This window comes from Poecilia reticulata, chromosome 13 (assembly GCF_904066995.2).
Source record: "Poecilia reticulata chromosome 13, P_reticulata-male-v2, whole genome shotgun sequence".
NCBI lineage: Eukaryota > Metazoa > Chordata > Actinopteri > Cyprinodontiformes > Poeciliidae > Poecilia > Poecilia reticulata.
In genome coordinates this window covers 11,103,277-11,119,163 of record NC_088842.1, presented here as the reverse complement: position 1 = coordinate 11,119,163, position 15,887 = coordinate 11,103,277, and the positions used below count along the sequence as shown (strand labels likewise).

Genomic DNA, 15,887 nt, shown 5'->3' with positions numbered 1-15,887 from the left:
TTGTGTGTCCTTAAGCTGCACAAATGTACAACTGGTCAGGTTAAATGCAGACAGGATCTTAGTAAAGGTCTGTCAGACCTCAGACACGAATGAACTCATTTTATCGTCTGCAGTAATCTTTACCTTAGAAGACAGAAGAATCAAAAAGGAGAAGTAATTTTTTTAAAATCAAAAGTGTATCCTGTCTTTCTCCATCACGGCCAAGCTAAGCAAAACCTTGTACAATATAAGCAACCCGGACTTCATATTGTTTTGCATCTTTATGAGGCCCAGGTGACTGCAAAAATTCTGCCACATGTAATTGTGCGTTTGCAAAGAGCACAGCACCTATTCTCACCTTTAACTCACAGACTTCTGAATACAGAGATCATCCAATTCACTCTGTAGAAACCAAAACACATTACAAGCACACACTTCTGTGCATGTTTTGGGAATTTACGATGACAGACAAACATGAATGAAGTGCGATTGTCAAGTGGAAGAAAGGATCCCGTCTTTTCAAGTTTTTTTGCTTAAAAAATGTGGCATGCATATGTATTCAGTCCTCTCTAACCAAAGTATTCAGCTGGAATTCCTTTGAAGTACGTCAGCCAGTTCTCAACATCTCGAAATAGGCCGCGTAATACTCGAAAGTCACGTAATGGTGACAATCTTGATAAATACGAAAAGAAATTGGTTGGAATAAATCCTCTTTTTTTTCTTACTTTTCCTTTTTTTCATCTGTGGACTCTGTAATCTACCATCTACTGCAGGAAAACTCCATCCAACTGACTCCCTAGATCAACTTGCCAAGTTGCATTGGTCTATCACGTTAAAGCCCCACTGTAATATATTGAAATTTGTAGTTGTTCTGTGACAAAAGTTCAAGGTGTAAAAAATATTAGCAGGGTGACTGTAACTGTCACTAATGGGTGTAGTTCTCCTGCCGAAGCAACTCATGATCAAACAACCAAGGCGAGGGGAAGTCGTACATGCCGACAGAGGTCTTCGCCCCTCAAAGCTATCTCAGGCATCTGGACTGAAAGCGGCATCTTTGAAGTGGAATCTGGCCAGTAAAAACAGCTGAGTGAACGATCTGTGTGATCCAGCAAATGAAACACCAACAGAGAAGCATTATCGCCACATCCCTAAAATCGAGCTCCAGCTGAAAGAGCCACAGCAACACGGAGGGAGAGTGTGGCGGCCAGGCGGCCACGGCCCCGGCTCTTCACCTTGTGATCTTAAGTAATCAGAAAAGTGCAAAGTACAAATAAGACAATACTCCATGTCTCCACCATTCATTTCCCTTTCTGCGTGTTTGGTTTAAGCTGCAGAGTGATTCAAGGGTGTGGTCCTGCATACACACAGTGCTGCACATGTATTCACAGAGGCCCATTTGTTTTCCAGTCAGGCAGCTATAAGGTCTGTAATGAAAAGATCTGACTAATGGCTTAATATTTAGAGTAGAAAAGTTGGACAAAAGGTAAAGGGAGGCGATGGGGAGTGTTTAAAGGAATTTAGTCATCCAGGGAAATTTTTGTAATCTCTTCTCATGACAAAGTTGCTAATTCTAAAACCATACAGGCATAATTTTTTTGGTTTATTATCTTAATTTTAAACAATGGAGAAAAAAATACTCAATAGGTGTGGTGGAGATGACTGAAAAACATAATCACAATATAAACGTTTCTCATCAGTCGATATTGATAATTATTAATTATTTTTAATTTTAAATATTTGGAATAATGCCAAACTGATGGCATGACTTTTCCTCTTTTATCCAGTTTTCACTCCACGCTGTTTTTCTTATTATTTTTAAATAATAATAAGATAATGAGATAATGATAATAATAAGTTATGAGGCACAGTGATGAAACCTTAAATTGCCGCTGCGCAAGTTACTTAACAGGTTGATGCTAGGTAACCGACCTAGCTTAGCTGGCCGCGAGAAGTTGAACAGCTAAAGTCTTTGCCTGTATCTCCCAGAATGCTGTGCGATTCTAGACTGGAATTTAGTGAATATTCAATATATCGAATACTCTATCAGACATATATCAATAATATTATCTACTGATATTGATCACATGTCCATCGCTACATATATTGTTACTGATTTATTGTCTAGCCCCAAGTCAAAATATCCTGATGTATCAAAGGAGAAAGTAGTTATAAGCAGGATGTGTTTAATGGATGCAGCCATGTGTGCGTAGAGATGTTTTCAGTTGAGAGAAGCAGAGTTCATGTCTGGTTGTCTAAGTGCATGTCTGGAACAGGGAGGAAGAGAGGTGTTGAGGGCGCTAGCCTTTAGGCAGCAAAGTGGGTCAAGTCAGTTTCAGCGATGGTTGATAACAGCGACCTTACAAACACATTCAGCCACCAGGTAGCTGACCCACAGAGATTAAATCATTCTCAGTCATCCTCTCCTGTGCTTTTGTGCTTCTTCTCTGAATCCCATTCATTAAAGCAAGAAGAGATCGTCAACACACATCCTCTCCAGAGACAACAACGTTGATTTCCTCCACAGACTCACACGTAGTGCAACCTCCCTCCATCTCCAAGGCTCTCATCTCTCTCTCAGGGGGTGATGCATTATATCTTTATAAATAGTTGCTCACTTTCTAATTTGTTTTGTTTTGGTGTTTTTTTGGTCATCATTACTATTTCACACGTGAAGCCTCGCCTGACACAGTGAACGAGAGCTCTTTTAATCAGAGCTCAGCTGCAGAGGTCAGTTAGGGAGGTTAGGGAGGAGGGAAAAAATGGCAGGATGAATTGAAGGAGGTGCTGGAGGAAATGGGAGAACATGAGCAGGCTTTCTTCTTCCAACAAGCCTCCCTTTCAGCCCTTCCCTGTATCTGCGCTCCTCTCCCTCATCTCATTAGGCCGTTTCACTCCCTGTGAGTTATCAGCCCATCCGTCTCCCACGATGATAACAGCCTCTAAGGTCTGTGAAGAAACACCCAAACCTCTGTCGCTTCCTTCTGCCCTCCTCTGCTCCCTGGCCGCCGCCTACAAACGGTTAACAAGCCACGCTGCATAAACATTAGACAGAAAACATGTGGGGGGGAAAAAAAAAAAAAGCACAAACAGTTTATTGGGGGAAAAAACTGCCGCTTCAGCAATTTGTTAACGCCAACAACTGATGGTGTAGACATCAGGCCCCTGAGACACAGGAGCATTTAGCACTCACTGTGGACTGTGCAGCCACGTTCTACTGACCTCTTCAAGGTTTTTAACACCCTGGATCGCTTTACGTTAAAGTAAAACAGTCGTTACTGCACTTTCAGACAGTTGGCTTGAGGTTCAACTTTCCAACAAATCTCAGCATGTGAAAGCTATGCTTCACATGCATCTCTTTCTAAATAACAAAAAATTTTAATAAATGTCAAAATTATTGGAGCCATAATAACTGACAATATATTATTGAATCAACAACAGACGTAATTGTTGTTTTTCTGTTTTAAGCCAAAGCAGTTATTACCTAAAGACGTTGTTTGATTTGACAATTTAGTTATGATCTGTAAAATTCTTATGTTGTTGTTAGTGCTGTTTGGAGTTGTGTTAATTTAGCTCAGGGCACTCTTTTACAGACTGATCTCTCTCCAAATCTGTCATTGATCATTAAAAATAGTGCTTTTATTTATCGAGTTAAACCGTACGCCGCTATTTATGCCAATTACTGTACTACTAATGCAACAGGTACATATAATAAAACGGCATATTAAAGCAAACAATTTTCAGTCTGCTCGGGGTCAATAAAACGGCTTAAAACCATAAAAGGTATGACCATTCTGTTGGATGAAAATGACATTTACTTCTACATCAACTATATCCTTATGACCACCACTGTTAAGAGATTTATGTCTAAAATGCCAACAAGATATTTTGTTAACCTAAGCTTCAAAACAGATGTATATTTCAGTTGAAAAATGTTTAAATATTATTTTTAAAAAGGCTTAAGTTGTTGAATGAAAAAATCTGAAGAATGTGCTAAATTTTTATCTGATTAATCATCGCAATAATCAATTGCTAAAATAATAACAGTTATAGTTCTAGTTGATTGCTGCTGATTCACTTCCAAAACTTGAACAGTGCAGCACAAAACAGCTGATTGGTGTACATGCTGGTAGGTATTCTAACAAAAGTCTATAACTTCATGTTTTTTTTAAGGCAAATTTACAACAATACAGATCAATCAATCATTAGTTCAGCTGAGATCAGACAGTCATACACATATAAAATAAAATAACACAACACACTTCAAAACAAACTGCTCTGCATTTGTTCTTTGTAAGAAATCCCCTTGTGTTGCTCTCAGAACTAATCTACTATCTCCCCTGCTGTGTCTCATCAGCATCATAAACAAATTAGCATTCCAGACCATCTCTGAGCAGGCCAGATCAAATGAACTCGTCTGGAAATAACCCGCTAAATAGTCTCCCTCCAAATCTGATTTGGAAATGAGCACGGGAAGGAAAAAGAACAACACATATTTTGATACAGTACCATAATAAACTGGGGAGGAGGTATTTGTGGAATGACCACATGCTACACTCAATTAGCGTTAAAACAATGCGCCTACAGTAAGCACTAATAACTTGACATTTTAAGACAGAGGGAAGCACTCAAGGGAGACCTTGCATGCATGAACATCCAGTATGCTTGCAGGAATGCATGTTGGCTCAAGAATACATGTATAAAAATTAAGAAAAATATTTACTTTTAATACACTGGAGGATCCTGGAACACGTAAATAATTTTTTAGAGATGAACATGTTCGTAAGAGCAAGGGATCTTGTTGTAGGAGAAGAAAGTGAAAACGTGCAAATCCAGCCACAAGTTTTTCGCTGGTGTTACGCCCTTTACTTTCAACATGCTGATGAAGGCATGGTTCCTCACCGGAAACTACAATGAGCTCAGCAAGTATTTCAACAATGCATGGACAAAGAAAACCTTCAGGATCTCAGCTGCGCGCTGAAGACGAACTCGCTGGCATTTTTCTGATCTTGAAAAGAGGGAGATTACTCATCTCCAGTGAGCTGGTCATTTGTCTTCGTGACAGATGTGGACCGCTTCTTTCCCCGATGCTTAATGACTGACTGACTCACGTCAACACTCATCTCCGGCAAACACGCACGCTATGGAACGCGCTCGCTTCCTGTCCGACAGCTTGACCTCTCCGGTAGGCAGTGAGGGAAGCAATGAAGAATGCCAGCAAACAATTAGAAACACAGACAAAAGCGTGAGCTACACTCACCGAAACCTTGCTGTTTTAAGAGTGTGTTTAGTGGGTTGAATAATTACAGTGTTATGTTTATTTAGTAATTTTCCCCTGAGATGATGGGCTTTTAAACTTTCCCACTCACTACTTGTTTTGACTGCTCATTTAGAACAAGTTTAATGTTTAATCATGTTTATTTCTAGCTGAGAGGTATTTACTTTTTTGAGTCTTTAACTTGGTCTTGTCTGTCCAGTACAATTGTCATGGTACTATAATTTCCAGTAAAGATAGCTACATGGTATATATTGCCCAAATTAAATTAAAAAATGACATAACTGCATTTATTAAAAAATAAATAAATTCATAAAAAAAATACAAGTATCCCTACTTAAGTAAAAAAAAAAGATATGTATTGTTACAGTTTTTATGTTATTGAGTTTATGCACAAACAAAACAAACAGCTGCTTAAATTAGAAGTAATAAGGATAATCATTCAGTCTTTTAAAAATGTTGTCTCCATTAAAAACCTGTCTCATATTTATTCCATTTTAGCTTTATATACTTCAAAAAAGAAACAAAAGTGTGTCTGCCAAGATTGGAACCGTCAAGTAAGAAAGAAAACCAAAAGTGAGTATCAGTCACGAAAGGCCGGATCAGCGAGTCAGTTCCTTAAACCATTGAAATGTATAAAGCAAAGCTTAACCCATTCTAAAACCCAACTTTTACATATACTTTCATACCAGTAACTAGCCCACGCCTATTTGAAATTACGCCTGTCACAATATGCAATAAATCAATTAATTGTGTCATAAATTCAAATGAACTCAATAATTTCCATTTGCATGATAAATATTATATATATGATATTCTCAAATCAGACACTTCCCTCTATGGTCTTATCTGCATTTGGTTAGCGGTACGAGAGCGAAAAATAGCAGTAAACCCCGACAGGTGAACTCGAGAAGTGTTTGTGATGGTCAAGCTCAGGCGTAAATGTGTGAAAGTGGGTTAATTTAATTCTCTCAGTCCATAATAAACAGATGGAAACAGAATCAGCTGCTTCTTTATCCTGCCAGGAAGGATTTCCTGTTTGCAGAGCATTTCTCCCATGCTAGTGCATGATAGAGCTCTTTGTGGAAACACAACACCTGTTATTCCCATGAGTAAAATCTCAATTGGGGACAACTATGAAGCAGGTGTAACAACATACACTTCCTCTTAAAACACCAGACAAATCCTCCAAGACCCAAAACAAGAAGGCTGTTTGAATAGAAACATAACCCAGAAAGGTGGCAGCTGTCTTTCTAAGAGCCATGAGCAAGGGATGCACATCTGAACATTTTATGGGAAAAAGTTTGTTCACTGACGTAACAAGACTAAAGACTTAAAATCATTTCAAGTATCCTAACCAATTGTTCTACACAATAACATAACAGTATTTTATAAAGAGACACATGTGGAAGAGAAAAGGGGCCAAAACAACAAGACCAAAACAAGAATACTAGTGTAATATGTGTTGTGCCACGGCAAAACTAGGAACAAGTCACCAGAGCAAAAAATTTAAAAAAATAAAAATCATACATTTTGAGAAAATTGTGATTTTCGTTTTTGTTTTTTTTTTTACAAAATATAGTAGTTAAAGTATTGAAGAAACCACCCCATTGGTTTTAGCCAACAAGCTGCATGTTTGAAAGAAGCAAATGGTTACTTCACATCACCACCACATACGAAGACACTAAATTGAGAAGATCCGCAACTTTGACTGTAAAATCCTACAAGAAAACAAAATGTTCCACTTGGGATACTGTTGTCCAGGCGCAAACTTTCTCCAGAGAACAACACGCAGATGGATTCTTTAGCAACAGAAAGGGAAAGAAAGGACATGAGAACAATTGGACATCTTGAAGCAAACAGTTTTGCATCCTTACTTTGGAGACAGCAATGTCCAATATAAAGATACTGGTGAAAAGAAAACACAAAGCATAAAGCAAATAAAGTATAGATTCTGGTCAATTTTCCCTGGGTTAGGTGTGATTGGAGATCAGAAGGTCAAAAGCTGATATAAATCTTCTGTCCATTAAGAGCATGAGTATTAAGAACTATCATCATTTTTTTGGTCTGTAAATGCATCAACCAGCAGTTTGTTTTTTTGAAGCATTCAGAAAACAAACAGTACGTATGCTTACTTCGGTGGATATCAGCAATAAACAACTAATAAAAACACCTAAACAGATGCCACCCCAGGCCTGGTGAAATCAGTACACATACACCATGTTGTCAGGGCATTACTTTGTAGTCAAGTGTATGTCTAATCTTGTTAAAAGCTTAGCGTTAACTCCAGTAACACTATTAAAGGGTCTGCGGATGGACGATGAGGCTTCTCTTCTCGATGTGTTCCTACCAGCGGTCAGCGCTGGTAGGAAACTGGCCAACCTGTGGCAAGGCAAAGCATCCTCAACATCTGTGTTTATCCTCTAGCTAAAACCAACAGGCTATATTTACTCCGGTCAAACATATCTAGCAGCACAGAGGAGCAGAGAGAAAGAAAGATGGTGTCTGGTTCTTAGCCTGTGCTGAGAGAGATAGTCTGATAGTCAAACCAATTAATACTTTTTCAGGTGGCTACACGCAGGACTACAAGTCAGAAATTTAACTGTTTCCATAAGAGTAAGACTGTGATTGTAAACAACACCTTGAGAGAAACTGACGGGACAAGACGGGCTCAATTGACCAACTGCCTACCTATCAAATGTTTTATACCTCAAAAAAAGCCCATAAAGCAGAGCTTCATTTCAGAAAGCATTGTGTGTCCCTCCGTTTCTGTAAATCTGACCTCTAGACACCGACATTAATACTGACTTATGGATAAGAACCTCGAGGGAAGAAAATTCATCAGACAGAGTGAGGGGGAAGGGACTGCAACACCGATTACATAATGTCATTTCATCTTGTACACCTGCACTCCCTCTAACACATATGACACATATCTATAAAACTGAGTTAACTGAACACCAAGGAGCTGGTTTAACCACATTTCCAATATTCACCACAGCACACTGGCCACAATTTTAATAAAAGAAAACTTCACCAGGGTGCTTTGTAGCCAGATTAGCCAAAATTGAGAAGTCCATACCTGCCAGGTAAGATTTTGATTCCCTGCAAAGAAACGTTTTATATGCACATCTCCAATGAACCACAGTGTTACATAAACATGCACTGCCTTACATAATTACCAAATAAAATGTAGTTTTCCATTCTCTCTGTACGGATGCTTGCTTTCGCCCACATGATTCGTCCTGGTACCCTCAAACTGCCTGGTTAGACAGACAAATGCAGTTTGAACAAAAGTAATACGTTGTGATTTACATATGCCTGGGGTTATTATTCATTACTCCTTTGCTACCGATTCATACAGTACCTTGGAAAAGATTTTAAATCCCCTTTTCATATTGTGCCTCTTTAATAACACAAACCTAGTACTTTATTGGGATTTTATGTTCTAAACCAAGACAGTTTACCACATATTTTTTTAGAGAGGAAAGAAAACGACCCAATGTTCTTCAGAGGTTTTCTCGTCGTTTCCTTCAATGGTTTGGTTTGTGAAAACGATTGGAAAACGATCAGCTGAAAATGTAACAAATGTTGCAATTTTGGTACCCAATCTAACCGAGTCCACTGGACTATCATGTGTGAAAACAACCACTAGTGAACAGGCAGAATAAAGACTAAGAAATACATCAAGCAGGTTAGGGATAAAGCTGTTGATTTTTTTTAGAGTAAGCAAGGTTATGAAAAATGTTCCACTGGGACAATAATCCCAAACATGCAGTCAGAGCTACAATGTATAGAAGAAAGCATGTTGATGTGTTAGAATGGCCCAGCCAATATCCAAACAAAATGCTTTGCCTACAACCTCCATCCAATCAGACTGAGTTACTTTGCAAAGGATGTACCTGTATGCACAAAGCTGATGGACATACTCTAAAACACACTGTCAATGTTTTTCTACACTCATCCATTACTTTGCATTGGTCTACCACAAAACATCCCAATAAAATATGGCAATAAAGCAAATGTGAAAAAATTCAAGCAGTATGAATACTTTTACAAGACAAAAAAAAAAAACTAACCGATTGTCTAAATTATAAATTTTAATGCTCTCAGAAAGGATTTAATTTATTGCCAATACTTTGTTCAGTTTTAGGCAATTTTGTATATGGATCCAAAATATGTTCGTAGTGGCTTTTTTTTCTGTACACCAGAGTTTTTGACCAAACATAAATTGGGGTTCCCTGGTCTGAACCACTGGGTCGATGATAACTTCACCTCATTTCACATTTTCCGATAAAAGCACAAAGAATTACATCTGCAATCAAGCAGAAACACCTGCTGACCGGAGTCAGTTAATGTCCTAACAGCATTTCAGCCCAGCTAGGAGGAAGCTGTAATGACAGGTGTGATAGCTTGTGGAGTAACTGCCAATGCTGGTCTAACCTGTTAATATATGAGGAAGAATTGGGGAGACCAGTTTAAAATGCAGCTCGATATGAGCCGAGTCCAAGTAGCCTGTAATGTTCAGGTTATTCAATAACACTTGAGGAAAAAAGGGGAATTTTAAGACAATTTTACATGCCTGTCTCCTTAAAACATACACTTATGCAAACACACTGGGGCGCAAGCATGGACCTTGACACAGAGCAGATGGTATCCATGCTCTAACGGTTTGTCCTCCCACTCTGACCTATCAGGACACATCTATGATCATGATGGATGGTGTGTGAGTGCATGTGTTTGTTCCCCAGCATTCTGGAAGCACACACTTTCTTTTATATTAACCTTTATTTAACGAAAGGATGCGTAAAAGGATTAACTGGAAGCCTGGCAAGGGATGATATTACAAACAGCAGAAGGGCTGCCAAGGTGTCGCAGCTGGGAATCAAAAACCCGCAGGTGCCAAAAGCACAGCTTTTGACGCATTAGTGAAATTGTTACAAGGGACACCGATGGTAAGATTTTTGTTTTCCTAAAAAGGCGGTCATCACAAAAAAAAAAAAAAAATCCTGCAAGTAAGTTCTCCAAAATGATTTTTCAAGAACAAAGAAAAAGAGGAAAGAAATCAACAACTGAATCATTCGTGCGGAGATACAACATGGTGATTCAAACCAATGTTTACAGGCGAAATCACTCAGGTGGCCCACATCCAGCTCCCTTTGAAGACAGTGTTCTTTGTTCCTGCAGCTGCTTGCAATGAAACACCAAACTAAGTAGCAGAAAATATGAGATGTTCAGACTGATCCCAGATCATAAGCAACTGTTATCTGGCACCCTTTGGAGACGACTACAAGATGACTGCTGGAGGCGCTGTACCATACCCAGTGACATCAGGTCGAAGTTATGAAAATAGTCCAGATTAGCTCAGATAATGTATCACACCAAGTTGAAGAATACAGCATACAGGGATTACAAAGATGGGGAGATGTTACATTTAGAACAACTGACAATGAAGTGAAGCAGAATGGAGAAAATTAGTGTGACTGTTAGTGTTTAACTGAAGCAGAAGCAATAGCAGCAGTTGGGTCATTTTTTTCCAGTGTCAACAGTGGAAATGTAATATCAGTTAATATGACTTATAATCCAATTGCCCCTTGAGGACCATACATTTCTGTACCAGTACTACTACATAAACATTACTTATAATGTTAAGATAATTCAGTTAAGTTGTGATTATTTTCATACAGCCACTTCACAACAAATTGTTTCCGTTTCCTGAGACAGAAACGGGAAAACCCAATTCAGTACATATCCAGTTATATTCAGTTGATCACATAATAGCAGTTGGTAGAAAATTATCTATTTGTGGCTGAGCTTCCTTGTGTTAATTGTATCAAATTATTGATTTTTTATTTTGGAAGATTTCTTTTTTTTGTGATATTATTGTGAGTGTGACCAGCCCCCACCCCAACATATAATCTAGAAGTGTGCCCCCACTAATTTCCTGAACCTCTAAAAGAAACTAGAAGAGCTTTTAAAAGGTTAAAATAACCTTAAAATAAAGGGTAGAATAAATAAGCCCATCACATCTATATTTTTTAAAAGCAATAACAGATGCCAAAGGCTCTATGAAGATCTAGACTTTAAACACAACTACACTATGTTTTCAAACAATCCTCAGGACACTTTTTTATTATATCAGATCCAGCAGTTTTGCAAGATGTTTATCAAAAATTCCTGTTGTTTATAGCAAGTAATCAAAAAGCATGATTGGACATGCTTGAGCAACGACTGATACCATGCTTCACAGCCGTTTTCCAAACAATATGTTTATGGGACCTTGCTTTGGCAGACAGGTATAGCGTTACAAAGATAGACGGAAAATAAGTTAGTAGCCAAAAGCTTTATTTGTCTGAAAACCTCAGCGCAATAATTTCAATAAAACTGAAATTATTGTACAAATAGATATAACAGGGCAGGACAATATAAATGTGTCACAGAACACAATAAGCACGTTGTAAAGAACTGCCTGGACTACAATTATATTAGCTAATACTTTCAGTAACATGAATTCAAATTCTATTTGGCTATAATGTATTAGATGACACTTGTTTTTTAAGATTTTTTTTTCTTTAGAAAGTAAATTTGGTCAAGTCATTGAGAAACTACAACCCAAGCCGCTTTATTTCCAAAACAGCATATGCTGGCCAGAAGTTGCTTTTCCAATAAAACCTTGTGTTTTATTGAAATATTGATTTCCAACCCCAAGAAGCTTGACAGATTGCCCATTATCAGAAGTCATGAATCTTGAAGCAGACAGACATCAACACTTTTTAATAATTATCTGATTATTTATAACTTGTGTAGTTAACGCAGCACTCATCAATATCATATGTTGGATTTTTTCCTAATATCATACAGCCCTGGTATTGAATGCAGTAGTTGTTAGCTGGAGTCTCACTGCATCAGGAAGCTGATTGTAGCTAAAGGTCACAGAGAGAACGAGACAAGTGAAGAAAATGGGTATTTATCCAAGCTGATTTCACCACTGCAATGTTTAACAATAATATCACCATCATGTGATTTCCCAGCATCATCCAGCTATAATAATGACTGTTAGTTAACACTGTATATTGTCAATTTAAACATCCAACACTGACGTTAACAGTGGATTCAATGGTGAAACAATAAGTGCAACCTTTTGGCTCAATGAAAGTACTATTACAAAATAAATTATTGGACATTTATTCAAAAGGACAGAACATTCATGAAGCACTGCTTGTTGAATGTTTTATGACAAGTAGGCCTGTCACAATAAGCAATAAATCAATTAATTGCATGATATATTAAAACACGCTCAATAATTTCCATTTGCATAATTTATCGTTTTTCTCTTGGCTCTCTTTCTACCAAAACTGGTCGTCAGTGTGGTGTATTGGTCTCAACTGGCCCTTTTTTAAAGAAAAATGTTGATTACAGAGACTTCGTAATTCATTTTATTTACCGTTTCTGTTGTTTTGTTTGTTTATTGTGGATATTTAAAATGTCCATCAGTTTGAGTGTTAAATGTTTACTAGATTTTAAAGTTTGTTGAGAATGTGTTCTTGCATCATTATGGTTTTACCATTATATTACTTGAAGATGGTCTCAATCATTTGTTACAATAATTCCTGGGATAATTTATTGTCCAGCAAAATATGTAAAGACAAGAGCTAAAATATTTTGAAGCTAAGCATTTCTTTTATTTTATTTTGAGTCACAAGTTTTCAGGTATCCAACTTAAATTGAGGGAAATAAATTACTCCAGTCTTTTAGCGCTCAACAGGCTGACGACATAATTTTTTTGACCTACATAAATCATCTTGGCATAAGTTATTTTATTGCTGTCAGATGAAACAGATTGTTTTCACATGCAACTTTTAAATATTGTGTTGGCATACCTGCAAAAGAGCAATAGAAGTTGGATATGGAAACTGCATGAACCTCTGCAGTGATCCATCAACAACACTCCTCTATTGGATTTACAATGTGCAGAACCACCCGAGTTCCACACTGGACGTGAAATCTAGGTTATACCCACTGCACACAAACACTAATTTGTAATGCTGCTCACGTGACTAATCAGAAACATTCCCAAGCTAAGTAACCTGAACATCAGTCACCTTTTTTTTTTTTAAGGATAATCATTTTTGGAAGGTAATCAGAATAAATGGTGCCAAGAAAATGCACCGTGCAGCCATGCTCTGCTGCTCTCAGGAATCCACATCCTAATGCTCAAGGTGCCATTTCCCGAAGGCTGGGAAATACAGCAGCAGCAACACATAGGATTTCAATAGCAAAGACACGCATCATCTTCCCCCATTTCAGCCGGTGTATACACAAACACACCTGTGCAACAATGCGTTTGCAAATCCTGATCAAACTGACACAGGTCTTCCGACAGGTGAACCGACTGTGCGTGTCCACACACGCAGAGGAACTCCTCCAGCCCTGCTTTTACTACAACACAATTAAAACGTGTTGCACGCCCCCTCATGACGAACCGTAGCCGCAAACAACCGTTTAAACCCCGCAGCCCAAACATTTGTCATGCTCCGCGCAGCGAAGCGAGTCTCCAACCAGCACAACTTCCCATTGCGGTGCAACTACTCGAAATTCAAAGCTTGTTTCCAGGCTAACTTAGCAGCCTAGCTCCCAAACAAAGCTCCATTGTCTGGAACTTGTAGTTTTTACCATTTTCCACTGGCCCTCGCAACTGTGATTAATTCATGCGCAGAAAAACTACAAACCCGAATTCTATAGAACCCCAGAGAGCATGCGCACTGGATCATGAATGATCAGAGAGGTTGTGGAGTATTTTTGTAGTAAATAAATTATCGCGGGTAGCGGTAGATTTGAAGCTCCCCGGGAACTCATAGGTTGAGGCAGAGCTCGGAGCTGGGGTACCAGCCTCCAGGTTAGACTGAGGGACAAACGGTTGAGCGGTAGTAGAGAGGCTGACTGAAGTTGGTTGGCTCAGCTGCCGCCGCTCGGTGTTTGCCCTGCTCGCTAACGTTCAGTTCTCTCGTCACTTTTCAGCTCCTAAGAATATTTGCCGCAGTTGAGCTAAAACAAGCCAAAGAAAACCGCAGAGACAATGAAAACCTTACCTAAAACCCGCTCTGGTGTGTCCTGTTAGTCCGTTAATCACAACTCTCTGGACGTCGGGGGGGAAACAGTCGTTGGTTCACCTCAGTCTGCAGCCTGTTCTCCGAGCGAGACGTTGCCAAGAATGCTCAACCGAAACCACGGTACAAACTGCGCCCGCACTCCTACCGCGCATGCGCAGACACGTTAGCTGCAACACGCTGATAGTAACCAGAGGGGGCAGCAGAGCGCTACTGCCATGGTGGCTGCCACGCTAAAGCAGGACGTTTCGATATATTATCAAATCCTACATATCCATTTACTTTTAAACTTAAAAGTAATTATATTTCTCCTTCTCACATACATTATTGCTTTAAATTAACTGTTTATGAAATACACCAGAAATGACCATAAATGTCAATTAATTGTGAGTTTTTTCAAGAACTAAATTTTTTTTTGAGTAATTCATCCACTAAAACAATTTGGATTCAGTCTCAGCTGATCGTCAATAATGAGTGCAGCAGATTTTTTTTTCTTAATGTTTTTTTTCCTGCAACTCTTTAAAATGGGTTGTTCCAAATTAATTTCTAACAGTGAAAGGCCCCATTCCTAAAATAACATTGAAACAAGCAAAAATACTTCTTATAAAAAGCACACAGCTCTGTTCTTCATTATATAATTACATTCAAGATTTCCAGAAGTGTATCTTTCATATCAAAAATAGACCTTTCAGACCAAACATTATCTTTCTGAGGATAGATTAATCATTTCTTATACTAACGTGCACTGTTTTCAGTTACCAGAATTATGTTATTTTAAGTATCGAGAATAAACACTGTGGACAATATGGATGGATTTTGTCTAGGGGAAAAACTGAGATATCATATACATTGTAGGTTTTATAGTTATATTCCCATTCTATTTTATAATAAATCATCCAGAATATATTTGGATATATGTATTTCCATATGGAAATATATATTTGGATATATATATATTTCCAATATCAAGCTAATAATTAAACTTTATTAGCTTGATTACTGGTGTTACTAGAGACTTTTAACTATTCTTTAAAAATCATTTATCTTCGTAGTTGTACTTTTAAAAATATGATTATATCTCTATTTCTACAGCAACCAGAAACAGATTGGACTTTACAATTTAATCTAGGACAAACAAAATGCTGAAATGTCAACTGGTAATTTTAGTTGTGAGTTTTCCGATATTCTCAAAAATTAGTTTAGGTGGGATAAATTACTCATAGTTAAAAAAAAAAAAACTGAAAAACTGCAGGACACTGATATTTGTCTTCAGAAACTTTTGAGTTTTCTTAAATGTAGATTTGCTTTGACTTTCTGAAATGTTTATTTTGATCAGCTATATTGAACAATGGACACCCGTTTCTACGATTATTGGCATAAAATTGGATAGCATTTTGATTTCATTTGAAATTGAGATGGCATTTGTCGACTGGTGTCTAGAAATCCACAAATTGAATTTGAATTTAAGCGCAAGTGCACAAGTTGTTAAATAGCACCACCCTGTGGTGAGTAAAGATAATTTTCCCACT

At 38.0% G+C, this 15,887-nt stretch overlaps 1 protein-coding gene across 2 annotated transcripts in view; it reads right to left on the bottom strand.

Annotated features, from left to right (window-relative positions):
- The window catches only part of sipa1l3 (signal-induced proliferation-associated 1 like 3), an 84,213-nt gene extending 69,704 nt beyond the window's left edge, over nucleotides 1-14,509 (bottom strand). The window contains exon 1 of one of the 2 annotated variants that reach the window (XM_008425771.3): nucleotides 14,341-14,509. The gene's annotated coding sequence lies outside the window, so the exon portion shown is untranslated. The remainder of the gene's footprint in view (nucleotides 1-14,340) is intronic. The other variant, XM_008425770.3, reaches the window with a different exon arrangement.
- Between the last annotated feature and the right edge of the window lie 1,378 nt (nucleotides 14,510-15,887).